This window comes from Pseudophryne corroboree, unplaced genomic scaffold (assembly GCF_028390025.1).
Source record: "Pseudophryne corroboree isolate aPseCor3 unplaced genomic scaffold, aPseCor3.hap2 scaffold_619, whole genome shotgun sequence".
In the NCBI taxonomy this organism is placed as follows: Eukaryota; Metazoa; Chordata; class Amphibia; order Anura; family Myobatrachidae; genus Pseudophryne; species Pseudophryne corroboree.
Window position 1 is genome coordinate 18,797 of NW_026970215.1, and position 25,223 is coordinate 44,019.

The 25,223-nt window shown below is 36.3% G+C and overlaps 2 non-coding genes across 2 annotated transcripts; both read right to left on the minus strand.

The window, feature by feature from the left end:
• Positions 1–24,088: 24,088 nt before the first annotated feature.
• Positions 24,089–24,251, minus strand: LOC135035871 (U1 spliceosomal RNA). The gene has a single exon (XR_010230783.1). It is a non-coding gene; the product is annotated as a U1 spliceosomal RNA (small nuclear RNA).
• A 152-nt stretch (positions 24,252–24,403) lies between these two features.
• On the minus strand, positions 24,404–24,567 carry LOC135035846 (U1 spliceosomal RNA). Its single transcript, XR_010230760.1, has one exon. It is a non-coding gene; the product is annotated as a U1 spliceosomal RNA (small nuclear RNA).
• Positions 24,568–25,223: the final 656 nt, after the last annotated feature.

Consider the following 25,223-nt stretch of genomic DNA (forward strand, 5'->3'; position numbering starts at 1 on the left):
GAGAAGCCCTGGGAGTGTATTTAACAAGGAGTCCTCCAATCAGCTGCTAAAGGCTGATTAGAATAAATGCCGTGCAGCTGCCTTGCTGCACGGCCAGAGAGCAGGTGAATATCTTAATTTCCTAAAGCCTAGCAACGGGGAACGCGGTCCGCCAGTGGCGTCCCCGTTGCTAGGGTCCGTGCGGCTCAGCGCGCCCGGCGTCTAGCGTTGCTAGGGAGCCGGCGGCTGTACGTGCACGGCGTCTCTAGTTGCTAGGCGCCGGGCCGCGCAGACCATCAAGCGGACCCCGGCGCCTAACAGTATGACTCCCAAAAACAACAACCGCGTCATTGGGACCAACTGCGATTTTGGCAAGTTTAGGAGCCAACCATGTTGTTGAAGAACTGTCAGGGAGAGTGCAATGTTTTGCACCAACTGGTCCCTGGATCTCACCTTTATCAGGAAATCATCCAAGTACGGGATAATTGTGACTCCTTGCTTGCGAAGGAGAACCATAATTTCCGCCATCACCCTGGTGAAAATCCTCGGAGCCGTGGACAGACCAAACGGCAATGTCTGAAATTGGTAATGACAATCCTGAATTGCAAACCTTAGGTAGCTTGAGGCAGTGGCTAAATGGGAACATGTAAGTAGGCATCCTTTATGTCTACCAAAACCATGAAATCTCCGTCCTCCGGACTGGAGATCACTGCCCTGAGAAATTCCATCTTGAAATTTAATTTCTTTAGGAAGAAATTGAGGGATTTCAGATTTAAGATTGGTCTGACTGAGCCGTCCGGCTTCGGGACCACGAAGAGGCTTGAATAAAAACCTTCTCCCTGCTGACTAAGGCCAATTTGAACAATCGGTGAGGGGGAACGTCTTGAAACCCCAGTTTGTACCCTTGGGACACTATTTGTAAAACCCACGAGTCCAGGTCCGAATGAATCCAGAACTGACTGAAGAGTTTTAGACGTGCCCCCACTGGTGTGGGCTCCTGCAAGAAAGCCCCAGTGTCATGCAGTGGATTTGGCAGAAGCAGAGGACAATCTCTGGTCCTGCGATCTTGAAGAGGCTACAGACCTCTTCCTTTTCCTTCCTCTACCTGCAAAGAAAGGGGAATCTAAACTTCTTGCATATCTATTGGGCCAAAATGACTGCGGTAGATAATGATGCGTCTTCATCCGTTGACAGGGAACATAGGGCAAGAAGGTTGACTTACCATTGAAATGAGGATGCATCTTGCTGCCTTTCCAATGAAGCAAGTTTAATTTAGTAATAGGTGAAAAACCATCCTTTTTCTCTGCAACCCACTGCTAAATTGTGCTTCCTAGCTGTTTTTATAAAATCACTGAATCAAATCTAACTCTGATTACATCAGAGAAGGCCAGGTACCCTACACCATAACAGGGGGTTTGAAATTTTGACTTGTCTACTTAAAGATCACCAAAATCTGATAACAAGGTCAATTAGGTCCCTGGGTGGGATTGAACCACCAACCTTATGGTTAATAGCCGTACATACTAACTGATTGCGCCACAGAGACACTTTGCGAAAGACCATACTGACAAAGGCTAATAAGCATTCATCTAAAACGTTTCCTAGAAAAACTTTAAAAAGTCAATAATCTGGAGAGTTTTTGTAAGATGTTTCTTCCATCAACCAACGAAGAAACACATTGGTACTTTCCCATGATGAGTGAGTGCTTCAGGATCTCTTGCACTTACATGTGCAGCAGAGTACTGCAATGGAAGCATGCTGGGCCCATAACCCAGAGGTAGGCAGATTGAAACTATCCTCTGCTATTTGCATTTTTTTTTGTTAATTAAAGTAATCCAAAACTGGGATTGATATTTTGGCTCTTTTATTTTTACTTAAAGTACAATAACTTTTACCATTTTAATTTGTTTTAATAGTATATTGACAGTATTGTTTTCTTTCAAAAATCCACTTCATTTTCTTTACCCTATTATTAAAATGGTAATTGACAAAAACAAACTACATTGTCACCAGAAGAGCAATACAAAATGTACAAGTGATATATTAAAATCATCTTTCCAGCTTGAATTTCAATGATGCATTGGGGCAACGATTTTGTGAGAAACATCTTCACCCTTAAATAAAGATTTTCTTAATTCCTTACCTGTGTGCTAATTAGATATCACCTTGTTTTCACATTAAACAGACTTCCACATGAGAAAGCAGCAAGGATGCAGTGGCGTTAATGTTTCCTGGTGTCAACCTGTATTATTTCAGTAGACATTGAAATGAGGATGCATCTTGCTGCCTTTCCAATGAAGCAAGTTTAATTTAGTAATAGGTGAAAAACCATCCTTACAAAGGTGTTAATCAGAGACTTGGCTTTGTGGACACTTTTCAGAGAACAAATTTGTTAGCATAAAAATAAAGCCAGAAAATAAAGAGCTGTTTAATCACTCAATTGGATTTTTCTGCCAGCATATTTTTTTTCTCTGCAAACCACTGCTAAATTGTGCTTCCTAGCTGTTTTTATAAAATCACTGAATCAAATCTAACTCTGATTACATCAGAGAAGGCCAGGTACCCTACACCATAACAGGGGGTTTGAAATTTTGACTTGTCTACTTAAAGATCACCAAAATCTGATAACAAGGTCAATTAGGTCCCTGGGTGGGATTGAACCACCAACCTTTTGGTTAATAGCCGTACATACTAACTGATTGCGCCACAGAGACACTTTGCAAAAGTACATACTGACAAAGGCTAATAAGCATTCATCTAAAACGTTTCCTAGAAAAACTTTAAAAAGTCAATAATCTGGAGAGTTTTTGTAAGATGTTTCTTCCATCAACCAACGAAGAAACACATTGGTACTTTCCCATGATGAGTGAGTGCTTCAGGATCTCTTGCACTTACATGTGCAGCAGAGTACAGCAATGGAAGCATGCTGGGCCCATAACCCAGAGGTAGGCAGATTGAAACTATCCTCTGCTATATGCATTTTTTTGTTTGTTAATTAAAGTAATCCAAAACTGGGATTGATATTTTGGCTCTTTTATTTTTACTTAAAGTACAACAACTTTTACCATTTTAATTTATTTTAATAGTATATTGACAGTATTGTTTTCTTTCAAAAATCCACTTCATTTTCTTTACCCTATTATTAAAATGGTAATTGACAAAAACAAACTACATTGTCACCAGAAGAGCAATACAAAATGTACAAGTGATATATTAAAATCATATTTCCAGCTTGAATTTCAATGATGCATTGGGGCAACGATTTTGTGAGAAACATCTTCACCCTTAAATAAAGATTTTCTTAATTCCTTACCCGTGTGCTAATTAGATATCACCTTGTTTTCATATTAAACAGACTTCCACATGAGAAAGCAGCAAGGATGCAGTGGCGTTAATGTTTCCTGGTGTCAACTTGTATTATTTCAGTAGACATTGAAATGAGGATGCATCTTGCTGCCTTTCCAATGAAGCAAGTTTAATTTAGTAATAGGTGAAAAACCATCCTTACAAAGGTGTTAATCAGAGACTTGGCTTTGTGGACACTTTTCAGAGAACAAATTTGTTAGCATAAAAATAAAGCCAGAAAATGAAGAGCTGTTTAATCACTCAATTGGATTTTTCTGCCAGCATATTTTTTTTCTCTGCAACCCACTGCTAAATTGTGCTTCCTAGCTGTTTTTATAAAATCACTGAATCAAATCTAACTCTGATTACATCAGAGAAGGCCAGGTACCCTACACCGTAACAGGGGGTTTGAAATTTTGACTTGTCTACTTAAAGATCACCAAAATCTGATAACAAGGGAAATTAGGTCCCTGGGTGGGATTGAACCACCAACCTTATGGTAAATAGCCGTACATACTAACTGATTGCGCCACAGAGACACTTTGCAAAAGTCCTTACTGACAAAGGCTAATAAGCATTCATCTAAAACGTTTCCTGGAAAAACTTTAAAAAGTCAATAATCTGGAGAGTTTTTGTAAGATGTTTCTTCCATCAACCAATGAAGAAACACATTGGTACTTTCCCATGATGAGTGAGTGCTTCAGGATCTCTTGCACTTACATGTGCAGCAGAGTACTGCAATGGAAGCATGCTGGGCCCATAACCCAGAGGTAGGCAGATTGAAACTATCCTCTGCTATATGCATTTTTTTTTGTTAATTAAAGTAATCCAAAACTGGGACTGATATTTTGTCTTTTATTTTTACTTAAAGTACAATAACTTTTACCATTTTAATTTGTTTTAATAGTATATTGACAGTATTGTTTTCTTTCAAAAATCCACTTCATTTTCTTTACCCTATTATTAAAATGGTAATTGACAAAAACAAACTACATTGTCACCAGAAGAGCAATACAAAATGTACAAGTGATATTTTAAAATCATCTTTCCAGCTTGAATTTCAATGATGCATTGGGGCAACGATTTTGTGAGAAAACATCTTCACCCTTAAATAAAGATTTTCTTAATTCCTTACCTGTGTGCTAATTAGATATCACCTTGTTTTCACATTAAACAGACTTCCACATGAGAAAGCAGCAAGGATGCAGTGGCGTTAATGTTTCCTGGTGTCAACCTGTATTATTTCAGTAGACATTGAAATGAGGATACATCTTGCTGCCTTTCCAATGAAGCAAGTTTAATTTAGTAATAGGTGAAAAACCATCCCTACAAAGGTGTTAATCAGAGACTTGGCTTTGTGGACACTTTTCAGAGAACAAATTTGTTAGCATAAAAATAAAGCCAGAAAATGAAGAGCTGTTGAATCACGCAATTTGATTTTTTTGCCAGCATATTTCTTTTTCTCTGCAACCCACTGCTAAATTGTGCTTCCTAGCTGTTTTTATAAAATCACTGAATCAAATCTAACTCTGATTACATCAGAGAAGGCCAGGTACCCTACACCATAACAGGGGGTATGAAATTTGACTTGTCTACTTAAAGATCACCAAAATCTGATAACAAGGTCAATTACGTCCCTGGGTGGGATTGAACCACCAACCTTTTGGTTAATAGCCGTACACACTAACTGATTGCGCCACAGAGACACTTTTCAAAAGTACATACTGACAAATGCTAATAAGCATTCATCTAAAACGTTTCCTAGAAAAACTTAAAAAAGTCAATAATCTGGAGCGTTTTTGTAAGATGTTTCTTCTATCAACCAACGAAGAAACACATTGGTACTTTCCCATGATGAATGAGTGATTCAGGATCTCTTGCACTTACATGTGCAGCAGAGTACAGCAATGGAAGCATGCTGGGCCCATAACCCAGAGGTAGGCAGATTGAAACTATCCTCTGCTATATGCATTTTTTTTTTGTTAATTAAAGTAATCCAAAACTGGGATTGATATTTTGGCTCTTTTATTTTTACTTAAAGTACAATAACTTTTACCATTTTAATTTGTTTTAATAGTATATTGACAGTATTGTTTTCTTTCAAAAATCCACTTCATTTTCTTTACCCTATTATTAAAATGGTAATTGACAAAAACAAACTACATTGTCACCAGAAGAGCAATACAAAATGTACAAGTGATATATTAAAATCATCTTTCCAGCTTGAATTTCAATGATGCATTGGGTCAACAAATTTGTGAGAAACATCTTCACCCTTAAATAAAGATTTTCTTAATTCCTTACCTGTGTGCTAATTAGATATCACCTTGTTTTCACATTAAACAGACTTCCACATGAGAAAGCAGCAAGGAAGCAGTGGCGTTAATGTTTCCTGGTATCAACTTGTATTATTTCAGTAGACATTGAAATGAGGATGCATCTTGCTGCCTTTCCAATGAAGCAAGTTTAATTTAGTAATAGGTGAAAAACCATCCTTACAAAGGTGTTAATCAGAGACTTGGCTTTGTGGACACTTTTCAGAGAACAAATTTGTTAGCATAAAAATAAAGCCAGAAAATGAAGAGCTGTTTAATCACTGGATTGGATTTTTCTGCCAGCATATTTTTTTTCTCTGCAACCCACTGCTAAATTGTGCTTCCTAGCTGTTTTTTTATAAAATCACTGAATAAAATCTAACTCTGATTACATCAGAGAAGGCCATGTACCCTACACCATAAGAGGGGGTTTGAAATTTTGACTTGTCTACTTAAATATCACCAAAATCTGATCACAAGTTTAATTACGTCCCTAGGTGGGATTGAACCACCAACCTTTCGGTTAATAGCCAAACACACTAACCGATTGCGCCACAGAGACACTTTGCAAAAAGTGCATACTGACAAAGGCTAATAAGCATACATCTAGAACGTTTCCTAGAAAAACATTAAAAAATCAATAATCTGGAGAGTTTTTGTAAGATGTTTCTTCTATCAACCAACGAAGAAACACATTGGTACTTTCCCATGATGAGTGAGTGCTTCAGGATCTCTTGCACTTACATGTGCAGCAGAGTACAGCAATGGAAGCATGCTGGGCCCATAACCCAGAGGTAGGCAGATTGAAACTATCCTCTGCTATATGCATTTTTTTTGTTAATTAAAGTAATCCAAAACTGGGATTGATATTTTGGCTCTTTTATTTTTACTTAAAGTACAATAACTTTTACCATTTTAATTTGTTTTAATAGTATATTGACAGTATTGTTTTCTTTCAAAAATCCACTTCATTTTCTTTACCCTATTATTAAAATGGTAATTGACAAAAACAAACTACATTGTCACCAGAAGAGCAATACAAAATGTACAAGTGATATATTAAAATCATCTTTCCAGCTTGAATTTCAATGATGCATTGGGGCAACGATTTTGTGAGAAACATCTTCACCCTTAAATAAAGATTTTCTTAATTCCTTACCTGTGTGCTAATTAGATATCACCTTGTTTTCACATTAAACAGACTTCCACATGAGAAAGCAGCAAGGATGCAGTGGCGTTAATGTTTCCTGGTGTCAACCTGTATTATTTCAGTAGACATTGAAATGAGGATGCATCTTGCTGCCTTTCCAATGAAGCAAGTTTAATTTAGTAATAGGTGAAAAACCATCCTTACAAAGGTGTTAATCAGAGACTTGGCTTTGTGGACACTTTTCAGAGAACAAATTTGTTAGCATAAAAATAAAGCCAGAAAATGAAGAGCTGTTTAATCACTCAATTGGATTTTTCTGCCAGCATATTTTTTTTCTCTGCAACCCACTGCTAAATTGTGCTTCCTAGCTGTTTTTATAAAATCACTGAATCAAATCTAACTCTGATTACATCAGAGAAGGCCAGGTACCCTACACCGTAACAGGGGGTTTGAAATTTTGACTTGTCTACTTAAAGATCACCAAAATCTGATAACAAGGGAAATTAGGTCCCTGGGTGGGATTGAACCACCAACCTTATGGTAAATAGCCGTACATACTAACTGATTGCGCCACAGAGACACTTTGCAAAAGTCCTTACTGACAAAGGCTAATAAGCATTCATCTAAAACGTTTCCTAGAAAAACTTTAAAAAGTCAATAATCTGGAGAGTTTTTGTAAGATGTTTCTTCCATCAACCAATGAAGAAACACATTGGTACTTTCCCATGATGAGTGAGTGCTTCAGGATCTCTTGCACTTACATGTGCAGCAGAGTACTGCAATGGAAGCATGCTGGGCCCATAACCCAGAGGTAGGCAGATTGAAACTATCCTCTGCTATATGCATTTTTTTTTGTTAATTAAAGTAATCCAAAACTGGGACTGATATTTTGTCTTTTATTTTTACTTAAAGTACAATAACTTTTACCATTTTAATTTGTTTTAATAGTATATTGACAGTATTGTTTTCTTTCAAAAATCCACTTCATTTTCTTTACCCTATTATTAAAATGGTAATTGACAAAAACAAACTACATTGTCACCAGAAGAGCAATACAAAATGTACAAGTGATATTTTAAAATCATCTTTCCAGCTTGAATTTCAATGATGCATTGGGGCAACGATTTTGTGAGAAAACATCTTCACCCTTAAATAAAGATTTTCTTAATTCCTTACCTGTGTGCTAATTAGATATCACCTTGTTTTCACATTAAACAGACTTCCACATGAGAAAGCAGCAAGGATGCAGTGGCGTTAATGTTTCCTGGTGTCAACCTGTATTATTTCAGTAGACATTGAAATGAGGATACATCTTGCTGCCTTTCCAATGAAGCAAGTTTAATTTAGTAATAGGTGAAAAACCATCCCTACAAAGGTGTTAATCAGAGACTTGGCTTTGTGGACACTTTTCAGAGAACAAATTTGTTAGCATAAAAATAAAGCCAGAAAATGAAGAGCTGTTGAATCACGCAATTTGATTTTTTTGCCAGCATATTTCTTTTTCTCTGCAACCCACTGCTAAATTGTGCTTCCTAGCTGTTTTTATAAAATCACTGAATCAAATCTAACTCTGATTACATCAGAGAAGGCGAGGTACCCTACACCATAACAGGGGGTATGAAATTTGACTTGTCTACTTAAAGATCACCAAAATCTGATAACAAGGTCAATTACGTCCCTGGGTGGGATTGAACCACCAACCTTTTGGTTAATAGCCGTACACACTAACTGATTGCGCCACAGAGACACTTTTCAAAAGTACATACTGACAAATGCTAATAAGCATTCATCTAAAACGTTTCCTAGAAAAACTTAAAAAAGTCAATAATCTGGAGCGTTTTTGTAAGATGTTTCTTCTATCAACCAACGAAGAAACACATTGGTACTTTCCCATGATGAATGAGTGATTCAGGATCTCTTGCACTTACATGTGCAGCAGAGTACAGCAATGGAAGCATGCTGGGCCCATAACCCAGAGGTAGGCAGATTGAAACTATCCTCTGCTATATGCATTTTTTTTTTGTTAATTAAAGTAATCCAAAACTGGGATTGATATTTTGGCTCTTTTATTTTTACTTAAAGTACAATAACTTTTACCATTTTAATTTGTTTTAATAGTATATTGACAGTATTGTTTTCTTTCAAAAATCCACTTCATTTTCTTTACCCTATTATTAAAATGGTAATTGACAAAAACAAACTACATTGTCACCAGAAGAGCAATACAAAATGTACAAGTGATATATTAAAATCATCTTTCCAGCTTGAATTTCAATGATGCATTGGGTCAACAAATTTGTGAGAAACATCTTCACCCTTAAATAAAGATTTTCTTAATTCCTTACCTGTGTGCTAATTAGATATCACCTTGTTTTCACATTAAACAGACTTCCACATGAGAAAGCAGCAAGGAAGCAGTGGCGTTAATGTTTCCTGGTATCAACTTGTATTATTTCAGTAGACATTGAAATGAGGATGCATCTTGCTGCCTTTCCAATGAAGCAAGTTTAATTTAGTAATAGGTGAAAAACCATCCTTACAAAGGTGTTAATCAGAGACTTGGCTTTGTGGACACTTTTCAGAGAACAAATTTGTTAGCATAAAAATAAAGCCAGAAAATGAAGAGCTGTTTAATCACTGGATTGGATTTTTCTGCCAGCATATTTTTTTTCTCTGCAACCCACTGCTAAATTGTGCTTCCTAGCTGTTTTTTTATAAAATCACTGAATAAAATCTAACTCTGATTACATCAGAGAAGGCCATGTACCCTACACCATAAGAGGGGGTTTGAAATTTTGACTTGTCTACTTAAATATCACCAAAATCTGATCACAAGTTTAATTACGTCCCTAGGTGGGATTGAACCACCAACCTTTCGGTTAATAGCCAAACACACTAACCGATTGCGCCACAGAGACACTTTGCAAAAAGTGCATACTGACAAAGGCTAATAAGCATACATCTAGAACGTTTCCTAGAAAAACATTAAAAAATCAATAATCTGGAGAGTTTTTGTAAGATGTTTCTTCTATCAACCAACGAAGAAACACATTGGTACTTTCCCATGATGAGTGAGTGCTTCAGGATCTCTTGCACTTACATGTGCAGCAGAGTACAGCAATGGAAGCATGCTGGGCCCATAACCCAGAGGTAGGCAGATTGAAACTATCCTCTGCTATATGCATTTTTTTTGTTAATTAAAGTAATCCAAAACTGGGATTGATATTTTGGCTCTTTTATTTTTACTTAAAGTACAATAACTTTTACCATTTTAATTTGTTTTAATAGTATATTGACAGTATTGTTTTCTTTCAAAAATCCACTTAATTTTCTTTACCCTATTATTAAAATGGTAATTGACAAAAACAAACTACATTGTCACCAGAAGAGCAATACAAAATGTACAAGTGATATATTAAAATCATCTTTCCAGCTTGAATTTCAATGATGCATTGGGGAAACGATTTTGTGAGAAACATCTTCACCCTTAAATAAAGATTTCTTAATTCCTTACCTGTGTGATAATTAGATATCACCTTGTTTTCGCATTAAACAGACTTCCACATGAGAAAGCAGCAAGGATGCAGTGGCGTTAATGTTTCCTGGTGTCAACTTGTATTATTTCAGTAGACATTGAAATGAGGATGCATCTTGCTGCCTTTCCAATGAAGCAAGTTTAATTTAGTAATAGGTGAAAAACCATCCTTACAAAGGTGTTAATCAGAGACTTGGCTTTGTGGACACTTTTCAGAGAACAAATTTGTTAGCATAAAAATAAAGCCAGAAAATGAAGAGCTGTTTAATCACTCAATTGAATTTTTCTGCCAGCATATTTTTTTTCTCTGCAAACCACTGCTAAATTGTGCTTCCTAGCTGTTTTTATAAAATCAATGAATCAAATCTAACTCTGATTACATCAGAGAAGGCCAGGTACCCTACACCATAAGAGGGGGTTTGAAATTTTGACTTGTCAATTTAAAGATCACCAAAATCTGATAACAAGATCAATTACATCCCTGGGTGGGATTTAACCACCAACCTTTTAGTTAATAGCCGTACACACTAACTGATTGTGCCACAGAGACACTTTGCGAAAGTGCATACTGACAAAGGCTAATAAGCATTCATCTAAAACGTTTCCTAGAAAAACTTTAAAAAGTCAATAATCTGGAGAGTTTTTGTAAGATGTTTCTTCCATCAACCAACGAAGAAACACATTGGTACTTTCCCATGATGAGTGAGTGCTTCAGGATCTCTTGCACTTACATGTGCAGCAGAGTACAGCAATGGAAGCATGCTGGGCTCATAACCCAGAGGTAGGCAGATTGAAACTATCCTCTGCTGTATGCTTTTTTTTTTAATTAAAGTAATCCAAAACTGGGATTGATATTTTGGCTCTTTTATTTTTACTTAAAGTACAATAACTTTTACCATTTTAATTTGTTTTAATAGTATATTGACAGTATTGTTTTCTTTCAAAAATACACTTAATTTTCTTTACCCTATTATTAAAATGGTAATTGACAAAAACAAACTACATTGTCACCAGAAGAGCAATACAAAATGTACAAGTGATATATTAAAATCATCTTTCCAGCTTGAATTTCAATGATGCATTGGGGCAACGATTTTGTGAGAAACATCTTCACCCTTAAATAAAGATTTTCTTAATTCCTTACCTGTGTGCTAATTAGATATCACCTTGTTTTCGCATTAAACAGACTTCCACATGAGAAAGCAGCAAGGATGCAGTGGCGTTAATGTTTCCTGGTGTCAACTTGTATTATTTCAGTAGACATTGAAATGAGGATGCATCTTGCTGCCTTTCCAATGAAGCAAGTTTAATTTAGTAATAGGTGAAAAACCATCCCTACAAAGGTGTTAATCAGAGACTTGGCTTTGTGGACACTTTTCAGAGAACAAATTTGTTAGCATAAAAATAAAGCCAGAAAATGAAGAGCTGTTTAATCACTCAATTGGATTTGTTTTGCCAGCATATTTTTTTTCTCTGCAACCCACTGCTAAATTGTGCTTCCTAGCTGTTTTTTATAAAATCACTGAATCAAATCTAACTCTGATTACATCAAAGAAGGCCAGGTACCCTACACAATAAGAGGGGGTTTGAAATTTTGACTTGTCTACTTAAATATCACCAAAATCTGATCACAAGGTCAATTACGTTCCTGGGTGGGATTGAACCACCAACCTTTTGGTTATTAGCCTTACACACTAACCAATTGCACCACAGAGACACATTGCAAGAAGTACATACTGACAAAGGCTAATAAGCATTCATCAAGAACGTTTCCTAGAAAAACTTTAAAAAGTCAATAATCTGGAGAGTTTTTGTAAGATGTTTCTTCCATCAACCAACAAAGAAACACATTGGTACTTTCCCATGATAAGTGAGTGCTTCAGGATCTCTTGCACTTACATGTGCAGCAGAGTACTGCAATGGAAGCATGCTGGGCCCATAACCCAGAGGTAGGCAGATTGAAACTATCCTCTGCTATATGCATTTTTTTTTGTTAATTAAAGTAATCCAAAACTGGGATTGATATTTTGTCTCTTTTATTTTTACTTAAAGTACAATAACTTTTACCATTTTAATTTGTTTTAATAGTATATTGACAGTATTGTTTTCTTTCAAAAATCCACTTCATTTTCTTTACCCTATTATTAAAATGGTAATTGACAAAAACAAACTACATTGTCACCAGAAGAGCAATACAAAATGTACAAGTGATATATTAAATTCATCTTTCCAGCATGAATTTCAATGATGCATTGGGTCAACAATTTTGTGAGAAACATCTTCACCCTTAAATAAAGATTTTCTTAATTCCTTACCTGTGTGCTAATTAGATATCACCTTGTTTTCACATTAAACAGACTTCCACATGAGAAAGCAGCAAGGATGCAGTGGCGTTAATGTTTCCTGGTGTCAACTTGTATTATTTCAGTAGACATTGAAATGAGGATGCATCTTGCTGCCTTTCCAATGAAGCAAGTTTAATTTAGTAATAGGTGAAAAACCATCCTTACAAAGGTGTTAATCAGAGACTTGGCTTTGTGGACACTTTTCAGAGAACAAATTTGTTAGCATAAAAATAAAGCCAGAAAATGAAGAGCTGTTTAATCACTCAATTGGATTTTTCTGCCAGCATATTTTTTTTCTCTGCAACCCACTGCTAAATTGTGCTTCCTAGCTGTTTTTATAAAATCACTGAATCAAATCTAACTCTGATTACATCAGAGAAGGCCAGGTACCCTACACAATAAGAGGGGGTTTGAAATTTTGACTTGTCTACTTAAATATCACCAAAATCTGACCACAAGGTCAATTACGTCCCTGGGTGGGATTGAACCACCAACCTTTTGGTTAATAGCCGAACACACTAACCGATTGCGCCACAGAGACACTTTGTGAAAAGTTCATACTGACAAAGGCTAATAAGCATACATCTAGAACGTTTCCTAGAAAAACATTAAAAAATCAATAATCTGGAGAGTTTTTGTAAGATGTTTCTTCCATCAACCAACAAATAAACACATTGGTACTTTCCCATGATGAGTGAGTGCTTCAGGATCTCTTGCACTTACATGTGCAGCAGAGTACTGCAATGGAAGCATGCTGGACCCATAACCCAGAGGTAGGCAGATTGAAACTATTCTTTGCTATATGCATTTTTTTTTGTTAATTTAAGTAATCAAAACTGGGATTGATATTTTTGCTCTTTTATTTTTACTTAAAGTACAATAACTTTTACCATTTTAATTTGTTTTAATAGTATATTGACAGTATAGTTTTCTTTCAAAAATCCACTTAATTTTCTTTACCCTATTATTAAAATGGTAATTGACAAAAAAAACTACATTGTCACCAGAAGAGCAATACAAAATGTACAAGTGATATATTAAAATCATCTTTCCAGCTTGAATTTCAATGATGCATTGGGGCAACAATTTTGTGAGAAACATCTTCACCCTTAAATAAAGATTTTCGTAATTCCTTACCTGTGTGCTAATTAGATATCACCTTGTTTTCACATTAAACAGACTTCCACATGAGAAAGCAGCAAGGATGCAGTGGCGTTAATGTTTCTTGGTTTCAACCTGTATTATTTCAGTAGACATTGAAATGAGGATGCATCTTGCTGCCTTTCCAATGAAGCAAGTTTAATTTAGTAATAGGTGAAAAACCATCCCTACAAAGGTGTTAATCAGAGACTTGGCTTTGTGGACATTTTTCAGAGAACAAATTTGTTAGCATAAAAATAAAGCCAGAAAATGAAGAGCTGTTTAATCACGCAATTTGATTTTTTTGCCAGCATATTTCTTTTTCTCTGCAACCCACTGCTAAATTGTGCTTCCTAGATGTTTTTATAAAATCACTGAATCAAATCTAACTCTGATTACATCTGAGAAGGCCAGGTACCCTACACAATAACAGGGGGTATGAAATTTGACTTGTCTACTTAAAGATCACCAAAATCTGATAACAAGGTCAATTACGTCCCTGGGTGGGATTGAACCACCAACCTTTTGGTTAATAGCCGTACACACTAACTGATTGCGCCACAGATACACTTTGCAAAAGTACATACTGACAAATGCTAATAAGCATTCATCTAAAACGTTTCCTAGAAAAACTTAAAAAAGTCAATAATCTGGAGAGTTTTTGTAAGATGTTTCTTCTATCAACCAACGAAGAAACACATTGGTACTTTCCCATGATGAGTGAGTGCTTCAGGATCTCTTGCACTTACATGTGCAGCAGAGTACAGCAATGGAAGCATGCTGGGCCCATAACCCAGAGGTAGGCAGATTGAAACTATCCTCTGCTATATGCATTTTTTTTTGTTAATTAAAGTAATCCAAAACTGGGATTGATATTTTGGCTCTTTTATTTTTACTTAAAGTACAATAACTTTTACCATTTTAATTTGTTTTAATAGTATATTGACAGTATTGTTTTCTTTCAAAAATCCACTTCATTTTCTTTACCCTATTATTAAAATGGTAATTGACAAAAACAAACTACATTGTCACCAGAAGAGCAATACAAAATGTACAAGTGATATATTAAATTCATCTTTCCAGCATGAATTTCAATGATGCATTGGGTCAACAATTTTGTGAGAAACATCTTCACCCTTAAATAAAGATTTTCTTAATTCCTTACCCGTGTGCTAATTAGATATCACCTTGTTTTCACATTAAACAGACTTCCACATGAGAAAGCAGCAAGGATGCAGTGGCGTTAATGTTTCCTGGTGTCAACTTGTATTATTTCAGTAGACATTGAAATGAGGATGCATCTTGCTGCCTTTCCAATGAAGCAAGTTTAATTTAGTAATAGGTGAAAAACCATCCTTACAAAGGTGTTAATCAGAGACTTGGCTTTGTGCACACTTTTCAGAGAACAAATTTGTTAGCATAAAAATAAAGCCAGAAAATGAAGAGCTGTTTAATCACTCAATTGGATTTTTCTGCCAGCATATTTTTTTTCTCTGCAACCCACTGCTAAATTGTGCTTCCTAGCTGTTTTTTATAAAATCACTGAATCAAATCTAACTCTGATTACATCAGAGAAGGCCAGGTACCCTACACAATAAGAGGGGGTTTGAAATTTGACTTGTCTACTTAAATATCACCAAAATCTGACCACAAGGTCAATTACGTCCCTGGGTGGGATTGAACCACCAACCTTTTGGTTAATAGCCGAACACACTAACCGATTGCGCCACAGAGACACTTTGCGAAAAGTACATACTGACAAAGGCTAATAAGCATACATCTAGAACGTTTCCTAGAAAAACATTAAAAAATCAATAATCTGGAGAGTTTTTGTAAGATGTTTCTTCCATCAACCAACAAATAAACACATTGGTACTTTCCCATGATGAGTGAGTGCTTCAGGATCTCTTGCACTTACATGTGCAGCAGAGTACTGCAATGGAAGCATGCTGGACCCATAACCCAGAGGTAGGCAGATTGAAACTATTCTTTGCTATATGCATTTTTTTTTGTTAATTTAAGTAATCAAAACTGGGATTGATATTTTTGCTCTTTTATTTTTACTTAAAGTACAATAACTTTTACCATTTTAATTTGTTTTAATAGTATATTGACAGTATTGTTTTCTTTCAAAAATCCACTTCATTTTCTTTACCCTATTATTAAAATGGTAATTGACAAAAAAAACTACATTGTCACCAGAAGAGCAATACAAAATGTACAAGTGATATATTAAAATCATCTTTCCAGCTTGAATTTCAATGATGCATTGGGGCAACAATTTTGTGAGAAACATCTTCACCCTTAAATAAAGATTTTCGTAATTCCTTACCTGTGTGCTAATTAGATATCACCTTGTTTTCACATTAAACAGACTTCCACATGAGAAAGCAGCAAGGATGCAGTGGCGTTAATGTTTCCTGGTTTCAACCTGTATTATTTCAGTAGACATTGAAATGAGGATGCATCTTGCTGCCTTTCCAATGAAGCAAGTTTAATTTAGTAATAGGTGAAAAACCATCCATACAAAGGTGTTAATCAGAGACTTGGCTTTGTGGACACTTTTCAGAGAACAAATTTGTTAGCATAAAAATAAAGCCAGAAAATGAAGAGCTGTTTAATCACGCAATTTGATTTTTTTGCCAGCATATTTCTTTTTCTCTGCAACCCACTGCTAAATTGTGCTTCCTAGCTGTTTTTATAAAATCAATGAATCAAATCTAACTCTGATTACATCAGAGAAGGCCAGGTACCCTACACCATAAGAGGGGGTTTGAAATTTTGACTTGTCTACTGAAAGATCACCAAAATCTGATAACAAGATCAATTACATCTCTGGGTGGGATTGAACCACCAACCTTTTAGTTAATAGCCGTACACACTAACTGATTGCGCCACAGAGACACTTTGCGAAAGTGCATACTGACAAAGGCTAATAAACATTCATCTAAAACGTTTCCTAGAAAAACTTTAAAAAGTCAATAATCTGGAGAGTTTTTGTAAGATGTTTCTTCCATCAACCAACGAAGAAACACATTGGTACTTTCCCATGATGAGTGAGTGCTTCAGGATCTCTTGCACTTACATGTGCAGCAGAGTACAGCAATGGAAGCATGCTGGGCTCATAACCCAGAGGTAGGCAGATTGAAACTATCCTCTGCTGTATGCTTTTTTTTTTTAATTTAAGTAATCCAAAACTGGGATTGATATTTTGGCTCTTTTATTTTTACTTAAAGTACAATAACTTTTACCATTTTAATTTGTTTTGATAGTATATTGACAGTATTGTTTTCTTTCAAAAATCCACTTAATTTTCTTTACCCTATTATTAAAATGGTAATTGACAAAAACAAACTACATTGTCACCAGAAGAGCAATACAAAATGTACAAGTGATATATTAAAATCATCTTTCCAGCTTGAATTTCAATGATGCATTAGGGCAACGATTTTGTGAGAAACATCTTCACCCTTAAATAAAGATTTTCTTAATTCCTTACCTGTGTGATAATTAGATATCACCTTGTTTTCGCATTAAACAGACTTCCACATGAGAAAGCAGCAAGGATGCAGTGGCGTTAATGTTTCCTGGTGTCAACTTGTATTATTTCAGTAGACATTGAAATGAGGATGCATCTTGCTGCCTTTCCAATGAAGCAAGTTTAATTTAGTAATAGGTGAAAAACCATCCTTACAAAGGTGTTAATCAGAGACTTGGCTTTGTGGACACTTTTCAGAGAACAAATTTGTTAGCATAAAAATAAAGCCAGAAAATGAAGAGCTGTTTAATCACTCAATTGGATTTTTCTGCCAGCATATTTTTTTTCTCTGCAAACCACTGCTAAATTGTGCTTCCTAGCTGTTTTTATAAAATCAATGAATCAAATCTAACTCTGATTACATCAGAGAAGGCCAGGTACCCTACACAATAAGATGGGGTTTGAAATTTTGACTTGTCTACTTAAATATCACCAAAATCTGATCACAAGGTCAATTACGTCCCTGGGTGGGATTGAACCACCAACCTTTTGGTTAATAGCCTTACACACTAACCAATTGCGCCACAGAGACACTTTGCAAAAGTACATACTGACAAAGGCTAATAAGCAATCATCTAGAACGTTTCCTAGAAAAACTTTAAAAAGTCAATAATCTGGAGAGTTTTTGTAAGATGTTTCTTCCATCAACCAATGAAGAAACACATTGGTACTTTCCCATGATGAGTGAGTGCTTCAGGATCTCTTGCACTTACATGTGCAGCAGAGTACTGCAATAGAAGCATGCTGGGCCCATAACCCAGAGGTAGGCAGATTGAAACTATCCTTTGCTATATGCATTTTTTTTGTTAATTAAAGTAATCCAAAACTGGGATTGATATTTTGGCTCTTTTATTTTTACTTAAAGTACAATAACTTTTACCATTTTAATTTGTTTTGATAGTATATTGACAGTATTGTTTTCTTTCAAAAATCCACTTAATTTTCTTTACCCTATTATTAAAATGGTAATTGACGAAAACAAACTACATTGTCACCAGAAGAGCAATACAAAATGTACAAGTGATATATTAAAATCATCTTTCCAGCTTGAATTTCAATGATGCATTGGGGCAACGATTTTGTGAGAAACATCTTCACCCTTAAATAAAGATTTTCTTAATTCCTTACCTGTGTGCTAATTAGATATCACCTTGTTTTCACATTAAACAGACTTCCACATGAGAAAGCAGCAAGGATGCAGTGGCGTTAATGTTTCCTGGTGTCAACCTGTATTATATCAGTAGACATTGAAATGAGGATGCATCTTGCTGCCTTTCCAATGAAGCAAGTTTAATTTAGTAATAGGTGAAAAACCATCCCTACAAAGGTGTTAATCAGAGACTTGGCTTTGTGGACACTTTTCAGAGAACAAATTTGTTAGCATAAAAATAAAGCCAGAAAATGAAGAGCTGTTTAATCACTCAATTGTATTTTTTTGCCAGCATATTTTTTTTATCTGCAACCCACTGCTAAATTGTGCTTCCTAGCTGTTTTTTATAAAATCACTGAATCAAATCTAACTCTGATTACATCAGAGAAGGCCAGGTACCCTACACAATAAGAGGGGGTTTGAAATTTTGACTTGTCTACTTAAATATCACCAAAATCTGATCACAAGGTCAATTACATTCCTGGGTGGGATTGAACCACCAACCTTTTGTTAATAGCCTTACACACTAACCAATTGCGCCACAGAGACACTTTGCAAAAGTACACACTGACAAAGGCTAATAAGCATTCATCTAGAACGTTTCCTAGAAAAACTTTAAAAAGTCAATAATCTGGAGAGTTTTTTAAGATGTTTCTTCCATCAACCAACGAAGAAACACATTGGTACTTTCCCATGATGAGTGAGTGCTTCAGGATCTCTTGCACTTACATGTGCAGCAGAGTACTGCAATGGAAGCATGCTGGGCTCATAACCCAGAGGTAGGCAGATTGAAATTATCCTTTGCTATATGCATTTTTTTTTGTTAATTAAAGTAATCCAAAACTGGGATTGATATTTTTGCTCTTTTATTTTTACTTAAAGTACAATAACTTTTACCATTTTAATTTGTTTTAATAGTATATTGACAGTATTGTTTTCTTTCAAAAATCCACTTAATTTTCTTTACCCTATTATTAAAATGGTAATTGACAAAAACAAACTACATTGTCACCAGAAGAGCAATACAAAATGTACAAGTGATATATTAAAATCATCTTTCCAGCTTGAATTTCAATGATGCATTGGGGCAACGATTTTGTGAGAAACATCTTCACCCTTAAATAAAGATTTTCTTAATTCCTTACCTGTGTGCTAATTAGATATCACCTTGTTTTCACATTAAACAGACTTCCACATGAGAAAGCAGCAAGGATGCAGTGGCGTTAATGTTTCCTGGTGTCAACCTGTATTATTTCAGTAGACATTGAAATGAGGATGCATCTTGCTGCCTTTCCAATGAAGCAAGTTTAATTTAGTAATAGGTGAAAAACCATCCCTACAAAGGTGTTAATCAGAGACTTGGCTTTGTGGACACTTTTCAGAGAACAAATTTGTTAGCATAAAAATAAACCAGAAAATGAAGAGCTGTTTAATCACTCAATTGGATTTTTTTGCCAGCATATTTTTTTTCTCTGCAACCCACTGCTAAATTGTGCTTCCTAGCTGTTTTTTATAAAACCACTGAATCAAATCTAACTCTGATAACATCAGAGAAGGCCAGGTACCCTACACAATAAGATGGGGTTTGAAATTTTGACTTGTCTACTTAAATATCACCAAAATCTGATCACAAGGTCAATTACGTCCCTGGGTGGGATTGAACCACCAACCTTTTGGTTAATAGCCTTACACACTAACCAATTGCGCCACAGAGACACTTTGCAAAAGTCCATACTGACAAAGGCTAATAAGCATTCATCTAGAACGTTTCCTAGAAAAACTTTAAAAAGTCAATAATCTGGAGAGTTTTTGTAAGATGTTTCTTCCATCAACCAATGAAGAAACACATTGGTACTTTCCCATGATGAGTGAGTGCTTCAGGATCTCTTGCACTTACATGTGCAGCAGAGTACTGCAATGGAAGCATGCTGGGCCCATAACCCAGAGGTAGGCAGATTGAAACTATCCTTTGCTATATGCATTTTTTTTTGTTAATTAAAGTAATCCAAAACTGGGATTGATATTTTTGCTCTTTTATTTTTACTTAAAGTACAATAACTTTTACCATTTTAATTTGTTTTAATAGTATATTGACAGTATTGTTTTCTTTCAAAAATCCACTTAATTTTCTTTACCCTATTATTAAAATGGTAATTGACAAAAACAAACTACATTGTCACCAGAAGAGCAATACAAAATGTACAAGTGATATATTAAAATCATCTTTCCAGCTTGAATTTCAATGATGCATTGGGGCAACGATTTTGTGAGAAACATCTTCACCCTTAAATAAAGATTTTCTTAATTCCTTACCTGTGTGCTAATTAGATATCACATTGTTTTCACATTAAACAAACTTCCACATGAGAAAGCAGCAAGGATGCAGTGGCGTTAATGTTTCCTGGTGTCAACCTGTATTATTTCAGTAGACATTGAAATGAGGATGCATCTTGCTGCCTTTCCAATGAAGCAAGTTTAATTTAGTAATAGGTGAAAAACCATCCCTACAAAGGTGTTAATCAGAGACATGGCTTTGTGGACACTTTTCAGAGAACAAATTTGTTAGCATAAAAATAAAGCCAGAAAATGAAGAGCTGTTTAATCACTCAATTGGATTTTTCTGCCAGCATATTTTTTTTATCTGCAACCCACTGCTAAATTGTGCTTCCTAGCTGTTTTTTATAAAATCACTGAATCAAATCTAACTCTGATTACATCAGAGAAGGCCAGGTACCCTACACAATAAGAGGGGGTTTGAAATTTTGACTTGTCTACTTAAATATCACCAAAATCTGATCACAAGGTCAATTACATTCCTGGGTGAGATTGAACCACCAACCTTTTGATTAATAGCCTTACACACTAACTAATTGCGCCACAGAGACACTTTGCAAAAGTACATACTGACAAAGGCTAATAAGCATTCATCTAGAACGTTTCCTAGAAAAACTTTAAAAAGTCAATAATCTGGAGAGTTTTTGTAAGATGTTTCTTCCATCAACCAACGAAGAAACACATTGGTACTTTCCCATGATGAGTGAGTGCTTCAGGATCTCTTGCACTTACATGTGCAGCAGAGTACTGCAATGGAAGCATGCTGGGCCCATAACCCAGAGGTAGGCAGATTGAAACTATCCTTTGCTATATGCATTTTTTTTTGTTAATTAAAGTAATCCAAAACTGGGATTGATATTTTTGCTCTTTTATTTTTACTTAAAGTACAATAACTTTTACCATTTTAATTTGTTTTAATAGTATATTGACAGTATTGTTTTCTTTCAAAAATCCACTTAATTTTCTTTACCCTATTATTAAAATGGTAATTGACAAAAACAAACTACATTGTCACCAGAAGAGCAATACAAAATGTACAAGTGATATATTAAAATCATCTTTCCAGCTTGAATTTCAATGATGCATTGGGGCAACGATTTTGTGAGAAACATCTTCACCCTTAAATAAAGATTTTCTTAATTCCTTACCTGTGTGCTAATTAGATATCACCTTGTTTTCACATTAAACAGACTTCCACATGAGAAAGCAGCAAGGATGCAGTGGCGTTAATGTTTCCTGGTGTCAACTTGTATTATTTCAGTAGACATTGAAATGAGGATGCATCTTGCTGCCTTTCCAATGAAGCAAGTTTAATTTAGTAATACGTGAAAAACCATCCCTACAAAGGTGTTAATCAGAGACTTGGCTTTGTGGACACTTTTCAGAGAACAAATTTGTTAGCATAAAAATAAAGCCAGAAATGAAGAGCTGTTTAATCACTCAATTGGATTTTTTTGCCAGCATATTTCTTTTTCTCTGCAACCCACTGCTAAATTGTGCTTCCTAGCTGTTTTTATAAAATCACTGAATCAAATCTAACTCTGATTACATCAGAGAAGGCTAGGTACCCTACACAATAAGAGGGGGTTTGAAATTTTGACTTGTCTACTTAAATATTACCAAAATCTGATCACAAGGTCAATTACGTCCCTGGGTAGGATTTAACCACCAACCTTTTGGTTAATAGCCGTACACACTAACCAATTGCGCCACAGAGACACTTTGCAAAAAGTACATACTGACAAAGGCTAATAAGCATTCATCTAGAACGTTTCCTAGAAAAACTTTAAAAAGTCAATAATCTGGAGAGTTTTTGTAAGATGTTTCTTCCATCAACCAACAAAGAAACACATTGGTACTTTCCCATGATGAGTGAGTGCTTCAGGATCTCTTGCACTTACATGTGCAGCAGAGTACTGCAATGGAAGCATGCTGGGCCCATAACCCAGAGGTAGGCAGATTGAAACTATCCTTTGCTATATGCATTTTTTTTGTTAATTAAAGTAATCCAAAACTGGGATGGATATTTTTGCTCTTTTATTTTTACTTAAAGTACAATAACTTTTACCATTTTAATTTGTTTTAATAGTATATTGACAGTATTGTTTTCTTTCAAAAATCCACTTAATTTTCTTTACCCTATTATTAAAATGGTAATTGACAAAAACAAACTACATTGTCACCAGAAGAGCAATACAAAATGTACAAGTGATATATTAAAATCATCTTTCCAGGTTGAATTTCAATGATGCATTGGGGCAACGATTTTGTGAGAAACATCTTCACCCTTAAATAAAGATTTTCTTAATTGCTTACCTGTGTGCTAATTAGATATCACCTTGTTTTCACATTAAACAGACTTCCACATGAGAAAGCAGCAAGGATGCAGTGCCGTTAATGTTTCCTGGTGTCAACCTGTATTATTTCAGTAGACATTGAAATGAGGATGCATCTTGCTGCCTTTCCAATGAAGCAAGTTTAATTTAGTAATAGGTGAAAAACCATCCTTACAAAGGTGTTAATCAGAGACTTGGCTTTGTGGACACTTTTCAGAGAACAAATTTGTTAGCATAAAAATAAAGCCAGAAAATGAAGAGCTGTTTATTCACTCAATTGGATTTTTCTGCCAGCATATTTTTTTTTTCTCTGCAACCTACTGCTAAATTGTGCTTCCTAGCTGTTTTTATAAAATCACTGAATCAAATCTAACTCTGATTACATCAGGGAAGGCCAGGTACCCACACCATAACAGGGGGTTTGAAATTTTGACTTGTCTACTTTAAGATCACCAAAATCTGATCACAAGGTAAATTACGTCCCTGGGTGGGATTGAACCACCAACCTTTTAGATAATAACCGAACACGCTAACTGATTGCGCCACAGAGACACTTTGCAAACTTACATTCTGACAAACGCTAATAAGCATTCATCTAGAACGTTTCCTAGAAAAACTTTAAAAAGTCAATAATCTGGAGAGTTTTTGTAAGATGTTTCTTCCATCAATCAACGAAGAACATTCATGCTGATTTCTTGCAGCAGCTGGGCACTGTAACAGCTCCAGAGCTGCTCTGTAAGGCAACTAAAAGGGTGTGGGCCCTGCAGCACTACCTGTAGTTCGCATTGTGCGTTGGAAGGCACAAAGTAAGCAGACGGGAGAAGTCAGGATAGTGCGCAAGGGCATAGAAGGGAGCGGCTCAAGAAAAGAGAAGTGGAAACTGACAGCAAACTAGGCTGGAGAGAGACCTGAGACAAAGAGATCTGAATTATACGAGAGCCGACCAGGGGAAACACAAATTATGCAGTCGAGTTTCCCACATTTGGGGAAATAGCTGGAGCAGCACACACAGAGTGCAATGGGTGAGCCTTGCCCTGGGAGAAGCACCTTCATGATCATAGTATCTCACCTGGCAGGTAAGTAGGAGTTGGGCAAGAGCTGAGGAGGGTCGCTGCTCGGGCACCCCCCTGTCAAGTGAAGGAGATCCAACTGAGGCAGCACAAGAGAACTCTCGAAAGAAGAACAAGGCTAGAGGAAGATCTGAGACACAGAAATCTGGCTTTTACCAGAGCTGACCAGAGGAAAGCACAAACACAGTCCCCCACTACCACAAATAATGCAGTCGAGTTTCCCACATTTGGGGAAATCACAGGGGTCAGCATACCCAGAATGCAATGAATGAACCTCACCCTGGGAGAACAATCTTCATGACCATGGTATCTCCTATGCAAAATAAGTATGATTTGGGATAGGGCTGGGGAGGGCCGCTGCTCAGGCACATCTCTGTCAAGTAAAGGAGATTCAACTGAGGCAGCACAAGGGAACTCTCATCTGGGGACAACAACTGCAGGGAGAACACATATTTTCAGATGAACATGGGAGGGCAGAAGGCTGCCTAATACTGAAGCACCCCCAAACAACAAACCAAATGCAACAACTAGTGCAAGCATTCCTGGGGGAAGGCCTGCAGCAGATGGATTTGCATATGGTGATGTCATCCAAGCAGTGGGTCAAAGTTGGCTTCAACCCTCGTCTGCATATGAAAAGAAAAAAGGGATGTGCAGGGCATGGCGGCCTTTTGCGGCGCTTGCATGACCCCTAATTCGCATTAAACACCTCCACCCTCCTTAGGTGTGGGGCTCATGTTGGCTATGCCCCAGCACCTGAAGCATTCAAGCTGATTTCTTGCAGCAGCTGGGCACTGTAACAGCTCCAGAGCTGCTCTGTAAGGCAAGTAAAAGGGTGTGGGCCCTGCAGCACTACCTGTAGTTCGCATTGTGCGTTGGAAGGCACAAAGTAAGCAGACGGGAGAAGTCAGGATAGTGCGCAAGGGCATAGAAGGGAGCGGCTCAAGAAAAGAGAAGTGGAAACAGACAGCAAACTAGGCTGGAGAGAG